Below are 18,159 nucleotides of genomic sequence, written 5' to 3' on the forward strand. Positions count from 1 at the left end.
CTCAGATTTCCCCTATGATAACCCCAGAGACATCTATCATCTGTTATGGTCATCCTGCCGTCTGCTGTCCCCCAGAGGAGCCAATTAGGAATGGTCATTCTTCTATTGGTCATGTTCTAGTTCTATCACTGGAGTCATGTGATCAGATCTGCCAATCATTTTTCGGATCTTGTATGTCCCAATCATGTCCAGTAATTAGAAGTGATTGGAAGGAATCGTATTGTATTGGAAGTGATTTCTGTATAATAAATGGAGATGAAGCGTTTCCTCAGGTTGTGTTGTGTTGTGCTCACTATGATAGGAGAAGTTCTGGAACCCCAAAGAGCCGTGACACCAGGGTTACTGTGTATATTCAGGATGAGCCCCACCACAGTACACTGCATGATCCGAGCCAGAAGAAGCCCCGCCCACATCCACCAATGGGGATCCATATAGAAGCTGATAGGGGAGGGGCTGGAGGATGACACTCCCACACAGGGCCTTCTACAGCTCACAGATGGACATGACCTGAAATGATGGAGGTCTACTGAGGTCTTTATTATTTCAGGAAAGAAGCTGAAAAACAAAGAAATCTAGATATTGGAATGGAGTCATTCTGCTGTGATGGGGCTGAAGTCATTTCCCATGATCCTCGGAGAGAGTATTACAGGAGATTGGTCAGGTACTCCGCTCCAGCAAAAATGATTATACCGTATTGGTCAGAATCTCCCGGTCATTGTCCAACCAGCACTAGGACATGAGAGCTGGAATATGGTTGGTTGCTAGGGGCAACACAGACACTTTCCTCTCAGAAAATCAAGAATAATTTATATCAGTGTGATTTGCGAAAAATGGAGTCCAATAGATGATCTGCAATTACAGTGTTTACAGGGTTGTCACCGAATCCTTCATTGTCTAATGAGTGCCGGACTCCGAGGCCTGAACTGTGCCTGAATGGAGTGGGGTTGTCTTCTCTGTCCATGTGATGCACAATTTCTTATTCGTATTCCCAATTCATTTATCGTAACTAGAGAAATATAATTCAGTTTTCTATTGTACCCCCCCCCCCAATGACTCTATTCTACCCTTATATGACAAGACTCCACATTATGTATGAAGGGAAGGATGATCATGGCGGTCATTTCTTATCCTGACTCCAATCATTGTTAGGGCTCATTTACATGTGCTTCAAAATGTGGCTTTGGACATGATTTTTAAAGCACTCTGAATGCCAAAGCCCCTGTCTGTAAATAAAATGGTCACCTTACAGTCCTGTTCACATGTTGTGTTTGCTTTGCTTCAAAAATGATACCCCGTGTTGCTTTCTTGGTGCTTTAAAGCGTCTCCAAATCCTCCATAGAAGTCGATGACAGAGCTCGCTTGCAGCACCTGTAGCATTATGAGACTTTTATTCAGCTTTAGCTTCACTTTGTTTTGGAGGTACCCCAAGTATGAGATATCCCAGGATGCACTAAGAAACCAACAAGAAACCCAGAAAGATGTCATCAGCAGTCACTCCCACTTCATGTGTATATTTTGTGGAAATTTCTGGTGCAAACACCAAATCTGGTGTACAGCATGGAGCAGCCAGGAGGTGAGCGGGGTCTGGCCTGGAGTGGGGCAACTATCAGATGGCCCATGTGGTGTGGGAGCAGGATAGCGGAAGGACAGGAGAGAGAAGACTCAGCAGTAGAGGATCAGAAGACCTTGGGGACCAGTGCTGTAGAAACTAGCAGATGTCACACATGGTGAGCAGCGGGTAAGCAATATAGCAAGAGGTGAGCGAAGACAGGAGAGAGAGGAGGACCAGTAAACCAGAGGATCAGCAGAGCTGGGGGTTACTAATGAGTGGGGGATCAGCAGAGCTGGGGGTTTCTACTGAGCAGGGGCAGACTGACCATTTGGAAACTCGGGCACTTCCCGAGGGCCCGGGGTCAGTAGGGGGCCCCATGAGATGCCCCTGGTACCTTTTTCATAGGCTTTTTTGAGTTTGGGCAAGGACACAGGGGTCCCATGATCCCCTATTGCCCGGGGGCTCCATGAGTTGTCAGTCCGCCCATGCTACTGAGTGGGGGATCAGCAGAGCTGGGGGTTACAACTGAGTGGGGGATCAGCAGAGCTGGGGGTTACTACTGAGTGGGGGATCAGCAAAGCTGGGGGTAACTACTGAACAGGGGATCTGCTGATTGTGTGTACTACTGAGCAGGGGATCAGCAGTGCTAGGGGTTACTACTGAGTGGGGGATCAGCAGAGCTAGAGGTTACTACTGATTGGGGGATCAGAAAAGCTGGGGTTTACTACTGAGTGGGGGATCAGCAGAGCTGGAAGTTACTACTGAGTGGGGGATCAGCAAAGCTGGGGGTTACTACTGAGTGGGGGATCAGAAAATCTGGGGGTTACTACTGAGTGGGGGATCAGCAGAGCTGGGGGTTACTACTGAGTGGGGGATCAACAAAGCTAGGGGTTACCACTGAGTGGGGGATCAGAAAAGCTGGGGGTACTAATGAGTAGGGGATCTGCTGAGTGTGGGTACTACTGAGCCTGGGTTCTATTGGGCCCCTTTAAATATTAATAAACTCAACACACACAGGGCATTTGTCAAGCTTCATTAAAGCTTAAAAAATCACTAAAGCATAAAAAATGGTAAATTGAAGCAGTAAGCATTTTAATGTGTATTAAAGTTGAAGCGAGTGTAAATGAGTCCTAATGGTGACGGATCCTTCCCTGAGTCCTCTATGCCTGGCCTGGATGGAGCGGAGATGATCACTGCTACCAATCTGCATCAGATCGATCAACTCACCAAAATACTCGTCATCCATGGAGATATCTTGTATGAGGGGATGTGTGTGAAGGTGATACATAGAGAATGTGCGGGATGGAAAGGTAAGAAAATTGTAGTTCTGATTTAAGCATTTGAATGTCAAAAGTGAACTTTCCATCCTCACCTTAGTAAAATGAGTCTTATAGGAGAGTAGGCAGGAAATGAGGAGGAGGAGGAAATGACATCACAGAATATGGGAGGAGAGAGAGGATAGAATGGAGGAGTAGAGAAGAGAGAGGGAGGAGGAAAGAAAATATAGATTAAGGAGAAATGGGGAAGGAGAGAGAAATGAAAAGAAGAGAGGAGGGATTGCAGAAAAAAAGAGGAGAGGAGAGGGAGAAGGAGAGGAGTGGTAGAGGAAAGGGAAAAGGAGAAGAGAGGGAGAGGAGAGGGGAGGGAGAGGAGAAGAGAGGGAGAGGACGAGGAGAGGGAGAGAAGAGGTAGAGGAGAGGGAGAGGAGAGGGAGAGGGAGAGGAGAGAGAGAAAAGAGAAGACGAGAGGAGAGGAGAGGAGAGGGAGAGGGAGAGAAGAGGAAGAAAAAGAAATCGGAAGGAGAGAGAAAGAAAGGGGAGTGAGGATAAAGAGGAGGAGATAAGAGGAGAGAATGGAGAGATCAGAGAACAAAGAGAAGAAGAGAGGGGAGGAAATGAAAGGAAAGGAAGAAAAAGAGAGAGGAAGGAAAGAGGAAGAAAGGGGAGTGAGGAGGAAGGAGGAGATAAGAGGGAGGAGCAGAGAAAAGAGAGAGGTGAGGGAATTTTGGAGGAGGGATAGAAAGTGGGAGGAGGGAGGAAGAGAGAGAGAGAAACACAGTAAAAAGAGAAGAGGAGAGGAGAGAAAGAAGGGAAATAAATAGTGGTGGGAAGAGGAAGAGAGGAGGAGAGATGGAAGACAGAGAGAGAGAGTTTGGGAATAGAGAGCAAGAAAGGAGGAGAGGAGAGAGATAACAGAGAGCGGAGTGTCCGATTCTGGGTGGAATAGAGGGAATCTGTGGAGGGAGGAGACATAAGAGGAGGTGGAGACACTGCACACACCTGGCCTAGGTAGGTCGGAGGTATAAATCTCACCACTGACAATACAACTTTGGTCACATCAGTGTTTCCTCCATCTGTGATTTCCTTCTGATCAGTATGGGAAGATCCTTAGGGTCTCCTGGCTGCTGAGGTCCTGGGACTGGGATGACGGATACAATCTGCCATCCCACTAAGTCTTACCTGAAGGAAACCGCATTGTGTTCATTCCAAAACTGAATTGACTTCTGTGAATTGTTCTGTGAAACTGCAACACAATCACAATAGCAGAGGTTACAATATTCTTTATGCACGTCTCTTTCATATACATACAACAAAGACATATCTTTGGAGAGACCCGCCTTCTGATCCCACAACCAATACATAGCAGTGTAATCCCGATATACCATCAACATTAACAAACAATAAACAGACTTCCCACCACGTGTGTGAGAGGGAGAAATAGGAGAGCTTCACTGGTGTGCTTCTGGAAGATGGCTCTGCAATGATGAGGGTAAAACTTTATTAACAAATACAAAACACTTCCTGCTTCTTCCCTGAAAAGAAGTAGCCAGGCGTTGTCCCTTTCCATTATCAGAGGTCCCCAGCAGTGCCCCAGGACTATTACACAGGTACAATCACCTCTGCTTCCCCCATCTAATAGACTTCTCAGGAGGTCTCCCAAGTTTCCCATAGTCAAAGCATACAGAAAATATCTTGTCCGGACATCTGTCTCAAATGGTTCAACTGAATGTCATGATCAGGATCCCCCCCCCCCCAAATAACTACCTGAGTACAATCTTGATCCAGCGCTGTGTGTGAGAGAAGCAGCTCTATCCATTCTCTCTGTCCTGAGCTATTGGCTCCTGCAGCTGTCGATCAAATCCTGTGATGAGGTAGCGGGGGCGGGGCCGAGCTGTCTTGTCTGTGTCTATGGATGCAGGCAGCACAACTTGTAATCAAGCCTGCACTAGTGCCTCCATAGGAAGAGGATTCCTGTGGGGGCACTTCCCTATGTGGAGGAGCCAGGAGCACCAGCGGATGATCCCAGAAGAGCAGGATTGTGGCTTCTCTGTGCAAAACTATTGCATGCAGCAGGTAAGTATAACATGTTTATTATAAAAGAAGAAGGTTTGTAATCACTTTGAAGGGCTGCGAGGCGGCTACAAGGCATCAATCGTGCCACTTCTGATGAGCATTGAGATTTGAGTCACATCCACCCTCTCTGCAAAAAGAAGTTGCTACTGAAATCCTAACATCAAAAAGTAACTTCCACCCAAAGGAGGACCAGAAAATGACATCACTTCCACATCATGAGAGGTGGGCTGGAATCAATGTAATAAATATTTCCATCAAAGTATCCGAGTCCCCTACCTTCTAAAATCAAACGAGGATCGCACAGCCTGCAGAAAAAATAAAAGGAATACATATGTAGAGCCCCGCCAGTTCTATAGGTGGATTACCCCAGGACTGAGCCCATGGATAAAATGGGGAGCATTGGACACCTGTTACTTTGTGTCTTTTTACATCTCTTATTTCTCAGCAGACAAGTAGGGGATGAGGCCACAGATACCTCGAGCTACACTTCCAGATCCAAATCCAGCTTGTACAGTGTATGGAGCCTTTAAGCCGACACCGGTGACATTGTAGATTGCACCTCTGGATGGTTAGCAGACTTTCCTGCACTTGTTCCCATGCCTCTGTGCATCCTTCCAGACCTCCACGTATCATCCATGTATCATCCAGCGACAGTCACCAGCCCCTGGGAGAAAACCTGGGTCCTTTCTCTTAAACTTGGTTCATTTTCCCTCTTGACCAGATAGAACAGCTTTCGAGGACCACTTCCAGGCTAACTACCAGTGCAGAGCACATGCTAGGCCCCACACAGGCTATGGGCCCACTAAATCATATTATTCCAGCAACAACTCTCAAGGTTGCTGCTCAGGGAAAGAGAGAGCTCACAAGGTCAGCCTCACGTATTTATACTCCCCCCAGCATGCACCAGTGATAATAAACCTCCAACTGGTTGGCTAGAGGAAACATAAATATTAATAATTCACTAGATGTACCAGTGACACCTACTGGCGGCAGAGAGAAACAGCAACACTGAGCTAGGGGGAAACCAAGTGAACAAGTAAATCAGCTTGGGCTGACTACCGCCCAGGAAGGATACATGTCAGTAGTCACCCCTGTTTAGGACAGGGAGGCTACACATGTCATTATCAACAAACCTGCAATCATTCAGATAGAAGAAAACACTCATAGAAAGAAAAATGAATAGAGTCCGGCTGATTTCACATTATTAGTATTTTTTCAATACATTATTAGGACATCCTTTTGTCATTATCATCTGTCTCTGTGTAGCCCATGCTCCTGATTGGCTGCTCCTGATATCATCACATCTGCCATAGGTGACTGTATATCTGCTGGCAGATGTTCCCTTTTTCCATCCTGGTGGTAGCAGTGTGCTGGGCAGCTTACACAACTCACTTCGGACCATTTGGACTCTTTATAAAACCGATACCGATTGTATGGTTGGACTCTTGTAGTTCTACCTTTGATATTGAAGTCCTTTGATGTGCAGATTTGTACCAACAAGCCCAATAAGTCCTAAGATTGCCCAACGTCTTGGCATAGTTAGTTGTACAAATAATTGCAATGTGAGCTGAGCCCATTGGGCTTTCTGATATAATGTCCTAATGATATATGGTGGCTTGTCTTCATATGGGCGGAGTCTGTTTTAAATGCTGTTTATTGACTTCATGTTAAATGCAAAATTGTGGCTGAAATAAAATTTGTGCTTAGTGGCCCCCGCTCAGGTGAACTGGATGCCGCTGAGGGTGCAGTCTGAGGAAAGGTTTGTCCAGACCCAAAGCATGTAGAAATAGAAAGAAATAGCCGGGCTGCCGCACCCCTCACCCGCCCTGAGTAGTTAGCAGGTAAAAGCAGCCTCAGCTCAATCCATCCAAGCCATGCCCCCAACATGTTTTGCTCCACCCCTGGGGCTTAATCATGGAGGTAATAGAAGTACATAAACTTTGGATATGTTTTGGATAGACATTGGAATACAGTTTTCATTCTTTCTTATATAAAGCTGTGATCTAATAGGCTTCAGGAGAAAGCCCTGTGTAGTGTGACCCCTCACCATTCACCCAGAAGACACATCAGGATCATTGGGAGTGGTGAGAGGACACTTGTTTAACCCCTCGCCTACCAGGCACTTATACCCCCTTATTTACCAGGCAATTTTCAGCTTTCAGCGCTGCCGCACTTTGATTGACAATTGCGCGGTCATGCAACATTGTACCCATATGAAATTTTGATCATTTTTTTCTCACAAATAGAGCTTTCTTTTGGTGGTATTTAATCGCCACTGGGCACTTTACTTTTTGCGCTATAAATAAAAAAATTTGAAAAAAAAAAAATGTTTCTTTGTTTCTATTATAAAATTTTTCAAACAGGTATTTTTTCTCCTTCACTGATGTACGTTGATGAGGCAGCACTGATGGGCACTGATAGGCGGCACTGATGGGCACTGATAGGCAGCACTAAAGGGCACTGATAGACAGCACTAATGAGGTGTCACGGATAGGCGGCACTAATATGCAGCACTGATAGGCGGCACTGATAGGTGACACTGATGATGGGTACTGATAGACGGCACTGACTGGCATCACTGCTGGGCACTGACTGGCGGCACTGATTGGCACAACCCCTGGGCACTGACTGGTGGCACTGACTGGCAGCACTACTGGGCTGCACTGGTGGATGGCACTGGTGGGCAGCACTGGTGGGTGGGCACAGGTGGGTGGCACTGGTGGGCACAGGTGGGTGGGCACAGGTGGGTGCACTGCTGGGCACAGGTGGGTGCACTGCTGGGCACAGGTGGGTGATCTGCTGGGCACAGGTGGGCGGAGCTAGTGGGCGCACTGCTGGGCACAGGTGGGCAGAACTTGCGGGTGGCACTGCTGGGCACCGATCATCAGGGTACTGATCATCAGTGCCCTGATGATCGGTGCCGATCCCCGCTCTGACAACTGCCGGTTCTCGGCAGTACTTTCCTCAAGATCTGACAGCGTGAGGAAAGTGCAGCCGAGAACCGGCACTTGCATTTCCCTGTGATCAGCGTGTCATTGGACACCGCTGATCACGTGGTAAAAGGCCGCTGTGATTGGCTGTGATCGGCCTTTTACCACATCACGTGATCAGCTGTGTCCGTAGGACACAGCGATCACGGAGATCGCTGGGTGCGCGCCCCCTGGGGCACGCAGGAGAGCGCGTTCTGGGAGGCCATCATATGACGTCCACCCAGAACTGGCCGGCCGCAGTGCAGCCGTCATTCGGCTATCTGCGGTCGGCAACTAGTTAATAATGACCCTACTGATGTTATTGTTGAAGGTGTTCCCAGTGAGGTCATAGTTGGCCATGCTGCATAACAGTGTGGGGAGGACTCAGGAACAGTCTAAGTGTGACATTCCCTGTACAGAAGTGAAGACACAGAGGTGGGTGTTTTTGGCCAAAGCCAAGAGGACCCCTCATAGGCTCTAAGTCTATAGTTAAAGTCAATGGGCATACAATTCCAGCTCTATCTGGCAAAGATTCCCAAGTTACCTTTATTTACCCTTCATTCTTCCAGAAGTATTTAACCCTTTGAGGACCAAGGGACGTATTTGTCCCATGTTTTTAATTGCGTATATCATCTGATTAAGAACTTAAAACTCTTTTTTTTTTTTTTGGTTTGAGTCAAAATATTAGTTCTTATCAACAAACAACAAATGGATCTGGCTATTTGCCAATTATTTCATGAAATGGCTTAGTTACAGCAACTGAAGTGTACGAACTTTAAAAACAAAAAAATTGATTCTTTTGGCGTTCCAAAATCTTACGGTCCTCAAAGGGTTAAGCAGCATACCTCTGCAGTCTATTGGAAGAATGGAATTGTGGGGCCTGAACAATGAGTCAAATCCTATTGACGAAATCTTGCAAGTAATTGTGACTGTTCTGGATTTAGAAGATAAGGGTGCTCTTCCTATGGAGATCTTGGCTCGTGTCTGTCCTGACATAGATGATTCCACACAGCTCCAGTGATACTGATGATGATGATGTTCGACCATCGTGTTTGAAGAGGACCTTGACATCTAACAGGTAGTGGGCTGTCCACGGTGTGTCTGTAGGTACTGTGGTGTATTTAGGTTTTGTTCTGCCCTAGGCATGGGTGCATCCAGGATGTCTTTTTGTGAGTGGGCAGGCGAAAGATGGTATTGGTGATGATCAGATCATGAGCTGCACATGTCTTCAGTAGTAATATGCCATTGCTGTTACATTTGCCAATTCCATTTTTTCCAATGGTGCCATCCCAGGTAGGTAGAATGATTGGATCCTACTCTTGCGTTGAAATCACCAAGTAGAATCAGCCTGTCAGTGTGCTTCACGGTAAGGTATCGAGATCTTCATAAAACTTGTCTTTTACTACATCCTGAATCTTCATTGTGGGTGCGTTGGCACTGATCAGTGTGGCTTGTTTTCCTTTCAGTAGTGGGAAATGCAGTGTCATGAGTCGGTATTTCATGCCCTTGGGAAGACTGGCAAGTTTGCGGACAAGATGATTCATAACCACAAAGCCAATTCCAGATGCACGGCATTCATTACTGCTGCGGTCACACCAGAAGAATGTATAACCACCTCCTGTTTCTGAAAGCTGAACTTCGTTGCTTAGACGACTTTCACACAGGGCCACAACATCGATATTAAATCTTGCGAGCTCTCTGGTGACCAGGGCTGTTCTCTGTTCTGGTTGATCCGCTGAGGGGTTGTCTTGAAGTGTGCGTTCTTTCCATGTGCCAGTAGTGAGTGGTGTCGCCTTATGTTTTCTTTGAAATTTTGTTATTCGACCGCATAAAACGGGATCCCCTCCAGCCACAGTAAGCTGGCCAGGGTTCTGGGAAGCAACAATGTTTAGGGCACCTTTTCTAGCCCCTTCCTCTTGCTACGGAGGTGAACAGTGTGGTTATAAAGAGGGCTGCTCAGTCACACAGGTAGATGCTGAATCCAGCTGTTGCTTTGGTCAGCAGGAAGACAACCATTAGACCCGAGCCGCCTGTGTGCAGGTCCGCAGCTGCAGCTCCCAGTGTATCCATACCTGCTACTTCGTCGCTCGCCCATCGCCACAGAACGTTGTTGGGAGTTGGGGGATGTCAAGACATGCGCATGAATTGGATTAAAGTGAGGGAGAGATGCTCATAGTCAACCTCACTCTCTGTTACCAGATTCCATCTTGCTCCAATGGCAGGACAAGAGCTGAGACAGTTGGAGATGGGCTGGGTGCAGTGGCTGACAAGGGAGCCTTTTGTATCTTGCAGTGCTCTTAGCGTACCACATCACCTACAGAGACCGCAAGAGGAGAGTGAAAGGAGAAGAGGGAGCAAGAAGGAAAGTGGAGATAAAACAGAGAGTGGAGGAATGGGGAATAGACGATAGAGAAGGAGGAGGGATGAGGAGAGAAGAGAAAAGAGAGGAAGGAGGAGGTAAGAGACAGAGAAGGAAGGAGGAGAGAAAACAGAGTGAGGAGGAAGGAGGAGAGAAGTGACAGAGAGAAGGGAAGAGGAGAAAAATGAAACATGAGGAAGGAGCAGAGAAGAGAAAGAAATAGAGTAGAGGGAAAAGGAGAAAAGTGAAAGAGAGGAGTAAGGAGGAGAGAAGAGTGACAGACAGAGTAGGGAAGATAAAAGAGAGAGGAAGAAGGCAGATAGAAGAGAGAGGAATCAAGGGGAGAAAGAAGAGCACAGAGGAGAGAAGAGAAGGAGGAGAGGGAGAGGAGGGAGGAGGAGAGGAGAAGGAGGGATCAGGAAAAAGGAGCAAAGAAAGAGGAAGGAGGAGGAGAGGAGGGAGGAGAGTGAGGGGGAAAGTGGAAAGAAGAGAGAGGGGAGGAAGGAGGGAAGAAGAGAAAGGAGGAAAGAGACGAGGAGTAGGAGTAAAAAAGAGGAGTAGGGAGGACAAGGAAGGGAGGAGAGAGCAGAGGACGAGAGTAAAGAGTGAGAAGAGGGATGATGAAAGGAGAGTTGAGGAAGGAGGGGATAAAAGAGAGAGAAGGAAGGAAGAGAGAAGAGAGAGAAAGATGGGGGGAGGAGAGAAGAGAGAGAGACGAAAGAGGAGGGTGGAGTAGAGAACATCGAGAGTGAAAGAGAGAGAGCAGAGGGAGGAGGAGAGAAGTGAAATAGAGGAGGAGGAAGGGAAGAGAAGAGAAGAACAGGGAAGGGAAGGGAAGGGAAGGGAAAGGAAGAGAAGAGAGAGAAAGAGAAACTGGAGAGAGACAGAAGAAAAAGAGGAGAGAAGATTGTGGGAAGAGGGAAGAGGAGAGAAGAGGAGAGAGATAACAAAGAGTGGAGTGTCAGATTCTGGGTGGAATAGAGGGAATCTGTGGAGGGAGGAGACATAATTCGGAGGCGGGAGAGGAGGTGGAGACACTGCACACACCTGGCTTAGGTAGGTCGGAGGTATAAATCTCACCACTGACACTACAACTGTGGTCACATCGGTGTTTCCTCCATCTGTGATTTCCTTCTCATCAGTATGGGAAGATTCTCAGGTCTCCTGGCTGCTGAGGTCCTGGGATTGGGATGACAGCAGATACAATGATGTAAAGCAGTACAGGAAGCCAGGCGTTGTCGCTTTCCATTGATAGAGGTCCCCAGCAGTACCCCAGGACTATTACACAGGTACAATCACCTCTTCTTCCCCCATCTAATAGACTTTTCAGGAGGTCTCCCGAGTCTCCCATAGAGTCCAAGCATACAGCAAGTTTCATGTCCGGACATCCATATCCAATGGTTCAACGGCAAATCACCTGACAACCTCTCAATACATCACCATGTCCAGTGTCTGTCAGTCGGTGGAATTGTCCATCCATGGACAGTAAGGTTGGGATGTTGATAAAACAATAACTCATGAAAACCCATAGGTGGATAGGTGGCTGAGGACGTGCACCACAACCTGCTACATCCTCAGTGGAACGACGGCACATCTATTCCTGGCAACAAAAATTGAAGAACCTAAAGTGGTTCTAGAGGCTTCAGGTTATTTTATCTTAATGCATTCTAAACATTTAGGTGAAAAACCTTCTGTAATAAGGATCCCCCCCCCCCCCAGCCCCCATAAATACTTACCTGAGCCCAATCTAGATCCAGCGCTGTGCCTGAGAACAGTAGGGTTGTTCTCTCTCCCTCCCCACTGGACTCAGTGAGAGTTATTGGCTCCTACTGCTGTCAATCAAATCCTGTGACAAGGGAGCAGAGGAGACATGCTGTGTCTGTGTCTATAGACACAGACAGCACAGCTCAGGATTGAGCTTGCTTAAGTGACCCCATGGGAAACTGAGAGAGAGAGGGGGGGGGAGAAAGAGAGAGAGGGAGGGGGAGAGAGAGGGAGGGAGGAGAGAGAGGGAGGGAGGGAAAGAGGGGGGGAGAGGAGAGGGGGGGAGGAGAAGGGGGAGAAAGGGAGAGAGCAAGAGAGGAGAGAGAGGGAGGGAGGGAGGAGGAGAGAGGGGGGAGAGGAGAGATTGAGGGAGAGAGGGAGGAGAAGGGGGAGAAAGAGAGGGAGAGGAGAGAGAGAGTAGTGATAGGCTGTGTTCAATTTGCGGTCGAACATTTGACCCTAATATATGTATTAGAGAGAGAAGAGAAAGAGGAGAGAAGGGGAGGGAGAGAAGGAGAGAGGGGGAGAGAGAGAGAGGGGGAGAGAGAGTAGTGATGGGTTGTGTTCGATTAGCAGTCGAACATTCAAACCTAATATATATATACAAGAGAGAGAGAGATAGGGAGAGGAAGAGAGAAGAGTGAGAGGGGAGAGAGAGAGAAGAGAGGGGGGGGGGAGGGGAGGAGAGAGGGGGTAGAAGGAGAGAGAGAGAAGAGAGAAGAGAGAGAGAGAGGAGGAGAGAAGAGGGGGGGGGGAAATGGGGGAGAGGGGGGGGAGCAGGAGATGGGGGGAGAAGGAGAGAAAGTGGGAGAAGAGACAGAGAGAGAGTAGTGATGGGCTGTGTTTGATTCAGAGTCAAACATTCGAACCTAATGAAAGTTTGACCGCAAACTTTGAACTCAAGTCTATGGGACTCGAACTTGTAGATTCAAAAGTGTCCATTTTGAAAGCTCATATGCAAGTTATTGGACATAAAAAGGGTGCAGGGACTCCATACCTCCTTTTATGGCCACATAAATCAGTGAACAAAAACATTTTCAAAATGTACCGTTTGGGGTGAGGGGGTGCTTTGGGGTGAGGGGGGTGCTTTGGGGTGGGGGGCCCCCAAAGCACCTTGTCCCCATGTTGATGGGAAAAAGGGTCTCTTCCCAACAACCCTGGGCTGTGATTGTGGAGGTCTGTGGGGGGTGATTTATCAGAATCTGGAAGCCCCCTTTAACAAGGCCCCTCCCCTTCTTGTGAATGAGTATGGGGTACATAGTACCCCTACCCATTCACCAAACAAATGTAAATTGTGAATAAAAACAACATTTTTTGACAAGTCCTTTATTAAAATAAAAAAAACTCTAAAAAAACAAATCTTCTCCCTTCACATTAAGAGCATAATGTTCTAGTATATATCGCATATGAGCATGTCATGATAGACTCACCTGAAAACTGAGCCCCCCACGCAGAGCTGGTATGGCTCCCCGGGGCTCACATCTTCACCAGGTCTTCCTTGCTGGATTTCCTGGCCCCAGTGGTTTGACGTGGTGACGTCATTACTGTGAATGCATGAGGGGGTCTCGGCCGTGGCACGGCTCCCTTAATGGACGGCATGCCACCCGTTTACACCACCGGCGCTGCTAAAGTAAATTTCTTCTACACAGCGCACATTTAGAAGATAGTTACAGCACCTACAGGTGGGCTTATTAAAGGCTTACCTGAAGGTAAAACATGAAAAGAGGACTTTCCTGCCGCTTTAGGCCGACTTCGGTGACACTGTGGATTGCACCTCTGGATCAGACTTTCCTGTACTTGTTCCCATGCCTCTGTGCATCCTTCCAGACCTCTCCTAGGAAAGTCATCTGTGACAAAACCCACCTTCTTCCTGGCATTCAGCATGGTCCTCCTCCTGGGCCTCAGTCTGGGTTCAGTTTCCCTTTTGACCAGATAGGACAGCTTTGGAGGACCATTTCCAGCCTAACTCCCAGCACAGAGCACATGTTAGACCCAACACAGGCCATGGACCTACTAAGTCAGATCACTCAGGCAGCATCTTCACAGACCACAGCTCAGGGAAAGAGAGAGCTCACAAGGGCCAACCCAAATATTTATACTCCACCCGGCATGCACCAGTGATAATAAACCTCCTACTGGTTGGTCAAAGGAAACATAAATATTCATCACTCAGGATCTCTGTAGAATCCCAGTGACACCTACTGGCAGCAGAGAGAAACAGCAACACTGAGCTACAGGAATCTGTAGGAATCTCTCCCCAACACCTCTCTATTCCACTGGTCCACACATTACACACCTCTCCCCAACACCTCCCTATTCCACTGGCCCACACATTGCACACCTCTCCCCAACACCTCCCTATTCCACTGGCCCACACATTGCACACCTCTCCCCAACACCTCCCTATTCTACTGGCTCACACATTGCACACCTCTCCCCAACACCTCACTATTCCACTGGCCCACACATTGCACACCTCTCCCCAACACCTCCCTATTCCACTGGCCCACACATTGCACACCTCTCCCCAACACCTCCCTATTCCACTGGCCCACACATTGCACACCTCTCCCCAACACCTCCCTATTCTACTAGCCCACACATTGCACACCTCTCCCCAACACCTCCCTATTCTACTAGCCCACACATTGCACACCTCTCCCCAACACCTCCCTATTCCACTGGCCCACACATTACACACCTCTCCCCAACACCTCTCTATTCCACTGGCCCACACATTGCACACCTCTCCCCAACACCTCACTATTCTACTAGCCCACACATTGCACACCTCTCCCCAACACCTGCCTATTCTACTGGCCCACACATTGCACACCTCTCCCCAACACCTCCCTATTCTACTGGCCCACACATTGCACACCTCTCCCCAACACCTCACTATTCCACTGGCCCACACATTGCACACCTCTCCCCAACACCTCACTATTCCACTGGCCCACACATTGCACACCTCTCCCCAACACCTCACTATTCTACTGGCCCACACATTGCACACCTCTCCCCAACACCTCACTATTCTACTGGCCCACACATTGCACACCTCTCCCCAACACCTGCCTATTCTACTGGCCCACACATTGCACACCTCTCCCCAACACCTCCCTATTCTACTGGCCCACACATTGCACACCTCTCCCCAACACCTCCCTATTCTACTGGCCCACACATTGCACACCTCTCCCCAACACCTCCCTATTCTACTGGCCCACACATTGCACACCTCTCCCCAACACCTCCCTATTCCACTGGCCCACACATTGCACACCTCTCCCCAACACCTCACTATTCTACTGGCCCACACATTGCACACCTCTCCCCAACACCTGCCTATTCTACTGGCCCACACATTGCACACCTCTCCCCAACACCTCCCTATTCTACTGGCCCACACATTGCACACCTCTCCCCAACACCTCACTATTCCACTGGCCCACACATTGCACACCTCTCCCCAACACCTCCCTATTCTACTGGCCCACACATTGCACACCTCTCCCCAACACCTGCCTATTCTACTGGCCCACACATTGCACACCTCTCCCCAACACCTCCCTATTCTACTGGCCCACACATTGCACACCTCTCCCCAACACCTGCCTATTCTACTGGCCCACACATTGCACACCTCTCCCCAACACCTGCCTATTCTACTGGCCCACACATTACACACCTCTCCCCAACATCTCCCTATTCTACTGGCCCACACATTGCACACCTCTCCCCAACACCTGCCTATTCTACTGGCCCACACATTGCACACCTCTCCCCAACACCTGCCTATTCTACTGGCCCACACATTACACACCTCTCCCCAACATCTCCCTATTCTACTGGCCCACACATTGCACACCTCTCCCCAACACCTGCCTATTCTACTGGCCCACACATTGCACACCTCTCCCCAACACCTGCCTATTCTACTGGCCCACACATTGCACACCTCTCCCCAACACCTCACTATTCCACTGGCCCACACATTGCACACCTCTCCCCAACACCTCACTATTCTACTGGCCCACACATTGCACACCTCTCCCCAACACCTCACTATTCCACTGGCCCACACATTGCACACCTCTCCCCAACACCTCACTATTCCACTGGCCCACACATTGCACACCTCTCCCCAACACCTCACTATTCCACTGGCCCACACATTGCACACCTCTCCCCAACACCTCACTATTCCACTGGCCCACACATTGCACACCTCTCCCCAACACCTCACTATTCCACTGGCCCACACATTGCACACCTCTCCCCAACACCTCACTATTCTACTGGCCCACACATTGCACACCTCTCCCCAACACCTCACTATTCTACTGGCCCACACATTGCACACCTCTCCCCAACACCTCACTATTCCACTGGCCCACACATTGCACACCTCTCCCCAACACCTCACTATTCTACTGGCCCACACATTGCACACCTCTCCCCAACACCTCCCTATTCTACTGGCCCACACATTGCACACCTCTCCCCAACACCTCCCTATTCTACTGGCCCACACATTGCACACCTCTCCCCAACACCTCCCTATTCTACTGGCCCACACATTGCACACCTCTCCCCAACACCTCACTATTCCACTGGCCCACACATTGCACACCTCTCCCCAACACCTCCCTATTCTACTGGCTCACACATTGCACACCTCTCCCCAACACCTCACTATTCCACTGGCCCACACATTGCACACCTCTCCCCAACACCTCCCTATTCCACTGGCCCACACATTGCACACCTCTCCCCAACACCTCACTATTCTACTGGCCCACACATTGCACACCTCTCCCCAACACCTGCCTATTCTACTGGCCCACACATTGCACACCTCTCCCCAACACCTCCCTATTCTACTGGCCCACACATTGCACACCTCTCCCCAACACCTCACTATTCCACTGGCCCACACATTGCACACCTCTCCCCAACACCTCCCTATTCTACTGGCCCACACATTGCACACCTCTCCCCAACACCTGCCTATTCTACTGGCCCACACATTGCACACCTCTCCCCAACACCTCCCTATTCTACTGGCCCACACATTGCACACCTCTCCCCAACACCTGCCTATTCTACTGGCCCACACATTGCACACCTCTCCCCAACACCTGCCTATTCTACTGGCCCACACATTACACACCTCTCCCCAACATCTCCCTATTCTACTGGCCCACACATTGCACACCTCTCCCCAACACCTGCCTATTCTACTGGCCCACACATTGCACACCTCTCCCCAACACCTGCCTATTCTACTGGCCCACACATTACACACCTCTCCCCAACATCTCCCTATTCTACTGGCCCACACATTGCACACCTCTCCCCAACACCTGCCTATTCTACTGGCCCACACATTGCACACCTCTCCCCAACACCTGCCTATTCTACTGGCCCACACATTGCACACCTCTCCCCAACACCTCACTATTCCACTGGCCCACACATTGCACACCTCTCCCCAACACCTCACTATTCTACTGGCCCACACATTGCACACCTCTCCCCAACACCTCACTATTCCACTGGCCCACACATTGCACACCTCTCCCCAACACCTCACTATTCCACTGGCCCACACATTGCACACCTCTCCCCAACACCTCACTATTCCACTGGCCCACACATTGCACACCTCTCCCCAACACCTCACTATTCCACTGGCCCACACATTGCACACCTCTCCCCAACACCTCACTATTCCACTGGCCCACACATTGCACACCTCTCCCCAACACCTCACTATTCTACTGGCCCACACATTGCACACCTCTCCCCAACACCTCACTATTCCACTGGCCCACACATTGCACACCTCTCCCCAACACCTCACTATTCTACTGGCCCACACATTGCACACCTCTCCCCAACACCTCACTATTCCACTGGCCCACACATTGCACACCTCTCCCCAACACCTCACTATTCTACTGGCCCACACATTGCACACCTCTCCCCAACACCTCTCTATTCCACTGGCCCACACATTGCACACCTCTCCCCAACACCTCACTATTCTATTGGCCCACACATTGCACACCTCTCCCCAACACCTCACTATTCTACTGGCCCACACATTGCACACCTCTCCCCAACACCTCCCTATTCTACTGGCCCACACATTGC

This window comes from Staurois parvus, unplaced genomic scaffold, assembly GCF_062004578.1.
Source record: "Staurois parvus isolate SC_StPar_1 unplaced genomic scaffold, SC_StPar_1.0 ptg000512l, whole genome shotgun sequence".
Lineage (NCBI taxonomy): Eukaryota > Metazoa > Chordata > Amphibia > Anura > Ranidae > Staurois > Staurois parvus.